Here is a 6375-nt window from a genome sequence, read left to right on the forward strand (position 1 = left end):
GGTTCACTGCAGCCCTCTTCACAATAGCCAGGATACAGAGTCAACCTAAGTGTTCATGAACAGACGAACGGATTAAGAAAAGGTGACATGTATGCACCATGGAATACTATTAAGACTTAAAAAAGAAGAAAATCCTGTCATTTGTGTGAAATGGATGGACCTGGAGGAGATTGTGTTAAGTGAAACATGTCAGGCACAGAGAGACAAATAGTGCATGATCTACCTTATATGTGAAATCTAAAAAAGCTGAACTCATAGAAGTAGAGAGTAGGATGGTGTTTGCATGGGACTTGTGAGTGGGTCGTTAAGAAGGTATTGGTCAAAAGATGTGAAATTTAAGATAGACAGGAGGAATTTAAAAAACAAATAAGAGTGGCCACACAGTCATCATTCAGTAAAGAATGTTGAGGTCATTTTGTAAAAAGGTCACACCTCATTGGAGGTATTGATAGGACTCTGTCTGGGAAAAGCAGTCCTCCACAGGAACAGTAACATGGTATTTGTAAGGTTTGACCTTCTCATGCCAGTGGTGCTTTGGGAGCTGCAATACCCTCTCAGGATCCTGGGTGGTGGTTGGTGCCATTCAGTATCCTGAAGAAATGATTTTCTCAAAGGGAAATGAGCTCGTGTTTTCCAGAGTGAAATTTCCTCCCTGGACACTGGGATCTGCAGCAGCTTTGAATGACTAAATGTCTTTCTAGAAGCCTTTGACTCACGGGGTAACGTGGAGTAGGGAGTGCCTGCAGGAGGTAGGCCCTCTCCAACATCATCCCAGAATCAGCCTGTGTTTCCTGGGCTTATTCCCAAGTAGGTGAGGGAGGCCAGGTGGGGATGGGTGCAGGTTCTCTGGGCTTCCTTCCAGTGTGAGAATCAGGGCACAACTTCTTGAGCTCTCTAAGCTCCAGTTTTCTTATTCTGTGAAGAGGAATGAGAAGAAACTGGTTGGCTTATAAAACCTGCTGATGCTACACTCACAGGGTCTCAGCAAATAGACAAAGATGTAAAGATGTGTGGTGCCTGATGCTCCCTTGAGGTGGATAAAGAGCAGGGAACCACATGGTGCTGATGTCTGCCTATAACTGAGCCATGCTTCCCTCATGGATGCAAATCTCTGCGGGGCTGGGAGGACAAACAACATTCTCTTATGAGTGTTATTTTTAAGGCCCAAAGAGAAGGCTGATTCAGCCTCAAGAGTAAGGTTGGCTGCCCTCCTCCATCTGACCGGATACAAGTTGAGGGCAGTTGAAATGATTCTGAATAACAGTGGGGTGAGTCTCCTTCACTATTTGCTTCCCTCCTCTGAAAAATTTCTTCCTAACATGCTCAGTACTCACTTCCTGACAACTGGTACCTACATTTGCCTTGGTCCTAGCTTTTCAGATTGCAGAATCCAGATATGTTCCTTGGAACAGTTCGTATTTTCTACAGTTTTGAGGCCTCGTTGAGTCCTAGACAATTTCCTTAAAGGAAACTGTGAGAAAAACTACTGAGATGGCTCTTCCTTCCCAAACATAAAGACAGAGAGAGAGAGAGAGAGAGAGAAAGAGTTGCTGCTTTGCTCAACAGCATCTGCTTGGTGAAGAGCCTCAAGATCTGACTCGGGCCTCCCAGCTCTCAGGAACCCATTCTCCACTGGCAGGGGTGGCGTGTTTACCCTGTTTTTCATGGAGGAATTGGACCACAAACATTTGGGGATGTTAGGTTGAGAGCTGGAAAACCCCAAGCCTCTGGCTCGAAAACCCAGGGCTTGCTAGGAGCACTTGCAGGATACGCCCATGTCCTGTCATCTGCCTAAAGAAGCCTTTGGGGCCAGGCACAGTGGCTCACGCCTGTTATCTCAGCACTTTGGGAGACTGAGGCAGGTGGATCACCTGAGGTCAGGAGTTTGAGACCAGCCTGGCCAACCTGGTGAAACCCCATCTCTGCTAAAAATACCAAAATTAGCTGGTATGGTGGTGGGCACCTCTAATACCAGCTACTTGGGAGGCTGAGGCAGGAGAATCGCTTGAACCCAGGAGGCAGAGGTTGCAGTGAGCCAAGATCACACCATTGCACTCCAGCCTGGGCAACAGAGTGAGACTGTGTCTCAAAAAAAAAAAAAGAAGCCTTTGGGTGCTTGTCAGCTTCTTGGAAGTGAAGCCAGACCATTTCCTTGCTCAAGCCAAAGAGCTCATTGACTCAAGGAGCATCATAGCAACTGGGCTGCATCTAAAAGGGAAGAATCAAGGGCGTGATCCACAACCAAGACCTGAGGAAGCAGGGCCCATAGTTGACCTGCACAGTATGAGTCATGACCCATGTGCTGGGGCTCTAGCCATGGGCGGTGCCTCTTTCCATTTCCAGCTTCCTCCCGCAGAGAGTGGGTGTTAATGGTCTTCATTGCTCGTAACCTTCTCAAAGGCATGAGTTTCGGTTTTTGCCTTCCCTGAATCAAGTCTTCTACATTGCAGTTGCTGTAACAAAAACTATTAGCAACAACACAGCACTACAGAAGCAAGCTCCTTGCTAACAGTGATTGCTGATGACATTGTCTTCTAGAGACCACTATAGTGGCTCAGCAGCCTTGGTGTAGAGCTGATGATAAAACCTTTTCCTGCTTTTGCCAGTCATGAGGAGCATTTCTTTGTCTAGATAAGGGAACTGAAACCCACTGGCCAGCCAGAATATACTCAAAGCAGTCATTGGGATATGAATCCCACCATCATCTCCCATGTTATCCCTTTTGTTATCTTCAAATATGGTCCCATTTACTCAGGACCAATATTCCCTTATGTGGAGAGCAGGACTAGTGCCCTTGAGTTACTTATAGTGACTAATCTTTGAGTGGGGAATGTGTTAGTATTTTCAGCAAATGTTGAATGTGATGAAACATTTGCTGAACTGTCTCTCCGTTTCGAAATAAGCTAACAGCACTCAGGAGCTCTATTTACAGCAATTGGGTGGAGTCAGGAGTGGGAATGCTGTCAGGAGTGGGAATCACTGTCACCTTGATTAACAATAGCTCTGACCTGTGGAGGACGGTCAAGTCCTGTCTCCTATAACGTGGGGCAGTGATGGGTCAGGGTCATGGCTCTTGCATTTGGGTGAGGCCTTCTCGTCATTTTTAGACAAGCAAGTGCAGGGTGACCGCAGGCCTCCCCACTTCCATCAGTATCCTCCCAACTCCCCCTGACCTCTCTCAGGAAGCTCCCCACTGATTCAGAGATCCCGTCCTGAGGGGCTAAAAGAAACGTTCATTAACCTGTCTAGAAAGTCATGAATAATTCATGAATTACATTGAATTCATCCCTAGTATAACTATCTTCAGAAATTCAGACTTGGTAACCCGGTAACCTCCTTCCTCAATGTCTTTCCAAGGCCCCAGGTGATCTCTATGTTCCATACATAACGCTTTACAGAGCAAAGTGCTTCTGGGGGTTGGAGCCCACTGACCTTCCCTGGAATCCTGACTGCAGGTTCTGTTTAGAACATGGGGTCTCATTTTGAGAAGCTCTTGGTATTTATCATTCACAGGAAGTTCAGAGGCTCCAGAAAACACAGGACAGCATTCAGGGAAAGAGAAGTGGCAGAGATGGAGACACCTGGTCAGTGTGGCCAGAGCATCCTGGGGGAAATGCACTGAGGGACAGCAGGGCAAATGCACGTGGGTGGTTGGGGAGAGGAGCAATGCAGATAGCAAAGACACTGTCCAGACAACCTCCCAACTCAAGAGAAGGGACTGAATCTAAGAGGAGAAGAGGAGGGATGAGACAAGATGCTGAGGGTGCCACAAAGTCAGAAATTATTTGAAGTCAATGAAAGTCAGACACCTATAGATGTGACTGTGGTTTGCTGATAGAAGAAACAATGCTGGCCATATTTATTAAATACATGGATATTATGGGAAAGAAAACATCTTTTGAGGCTAGACTTAATTTTCATTCTATCTGAACAAGGGTTTGCTTATGATTTATACTTTACTTACATTTTTCAGCTTTGTAATAAGTTGAGCTGGTTGATATAGTGTGCAAGATATTTACAAAAACAACAGAAAAAGAATAAAGTCCTTAAAAAGTCTCAACATGAATTGTTTCTGCAGGGCAACTAGGAATTTCCACTCCTGTGCCAGAGAGCCACAGATTTGTCTGGACTCCTTAGGGGCCACAAGGACACTGGCCCCGATAATTCAATGGACTACGAAACAAAACAGTGGCTTGCAGAGCCACCATTATGCTTCCAGTCCTTAGGTTTTCAGGAGAGATAGTAATCATTTATTCTACAAATATTTATTTAGGATGTACGTGATGTCAGGTAAGTTATAAGCACCATGGTTGACAGGCAGAGACAGACAATAATCAAATGAACAAATAAAGAGTAATTAAGACCGCTGATTTTGGAATTAAATAGTTCAGATTCTTCACAGGCATGTAACTTTGAGCAAGTCTCTAAAACTTATGGAGCCAACATTTCCTCACTTGTAAAAGGGGACTTAAACTGTCTACCTCTGTGGGTATTTTGAAGATTAAAGAGATAAGTGTGGTTACCAAAAAAAACCCCAGAATAGAGCTACTATTATTCTTCTTAAAGGTGTTTTGGAATCTAATAGGGCCCCTAGCTCATGGAAACACCACTGTTGGGTCTTACCTTAAGACATACCACTGAAGATTTTAGGCAGAATTTTCAGAAAACACAGGAAAGTAACAGGGCGTGTGATAAGCTCTTGAGACCTGGGAGGTCTTAGAACAGAGATGGACAGATAGGGACACGAGGCTGTAAACATGACCTGGAGCCATGTCAACAGGTTGCCTCTGCTGAGCTCTCTTCTGTGGTTCGATGTAGGGTTAAGAAGTTCCTGTGCCCTTGGGATTTCCTAGCCAAACCAGCTCCCATCCTCATTGCTTTCTCCCCTGTTGTTTCTGCTTTTTGTTTCCCCAAATATGTACGATGCACTGAAAGAGGTCAAAGGATTTTTTAAATCAACTGATTTTTAAAATGCTGACTTAAGACAAGGATTTTTAACAACAGACATGCAAATAAAAAAATCAATATTCAGCCATAGACTTCCCAAATAGACTTCTGTGTCCACAATAGTCCTGAAAGTCAAGCTCTGAGGACGGTAAAACATTCTCCAAAAGCAGGAGCCAATTTGAAAATCTCCCCTATAAGCTGAGAGGTCAACGTTATCAAGAAATTTATTGTTCCTGGCCTAGTGCAGTTGGAGGAAGAGAGGAGAACAGTTGTCCCCAAGGCTGGGAGAGGGGCAGGGGTTTCTGCAGGAGGCCGAGGACTGTAGCCTGCTTGCACTCATGCCTTGGTGGCTGGGCTTAGAGCACATAGGATCTGGATTATTTCCACAACCAGGCTTGGCATGGAGGGTGGGGAGGCAGGTCAGACATCTTGAAGTGACCAAAGGCAGCAAAACACAGACTGCTCAGAAGACCCCAGGACGCCTCACAACCATGGGGAGGAGGAGTGGCTCCTTGAAGAATAAAAGAGACTGGATTTTTTTGGGTGGCATTTAAGCCAAATTTGTTTTAAGAAGATAAAGGAATGTGGTAGTTCTGGGAAGTTGTGGTGGAGTAACTGAGCTCAAGGGCAGCATGGGTGAAACAGAAAGGAGCTAATTAGTTCCTTTCTAATGAAATGACCAGGAAATGAAAGGAAATGACAGATGATTGATGAGGCCTGGAGAATTTAAGTTTACAATTTCTCCTTAGGCTTGTGCTGTAATTCCCAATGGCCATACTTTAATGTCCAGTTCTATTCAGGCACTAGCAAGGATAAAGGTTAACAAACATAGAAAAGAAAGTGTCAGAGTGTCTTTGACGGGTTAGGGCATTTTCACTTATCGGCCACGAGCACTCAGTCATGGGGTGATGCTTCCTGGCTGGTGACCTTCTTTCCCACACCCCATCCTCCTCCCCCATGAGTTCTCTACATTGCTGTTACAGAGGGAGGTGTTCTTGGCTGATGCCTTACAATTTGCATGGTGGAATGTTCAATGAACTCAGAGGGATCTGCATAATCTAGGTACAAATCCCACCAAGGCTGAGACAGACAGTATTCCTAGAATAATCAGGACCTAGTGCCCAGGATCACCCATCCAGAGGCCTTGCATAGGGTGGACAGACCAGCCCTGAGGGCCCACAGCTTGAAGAGTTGAGTGCCGGCTAAAATTTGGGCCCTGCAGGATCTCCCTCCAGGCACCACTCTGCAGCCTACAAAGTTTGCAAGGACTGACAGATAATTGGCTGCAGCATGCAAGACCCAGAGCTCACCCCTGCTTTCTCAGAGCTCACCTTCTAGAACACTCTGGGAAGGCAGAAGTCAAGGCTGGCTTGCCACATTCACATGCTAGAACCAGGTACCTGGATGCACCCTTGTTATGCTCACCAG

Source organism: Pongo pygmaeus, chromosome 13 (genome assembly GCF_028885625.2).
Source record: "Pongo pygmaeus isolate AG05252 chromosome 13, NHGRI_mPonPyg2-v2.0_pri, whole genome shotgun sequence".
In the NCBI taxonomy this organism is placed as follows: Eukaryota; Metazoa; Chordata; class Mammalia; order Primates; family Hominidae; genus Pongo; species Pongo pygmaeus.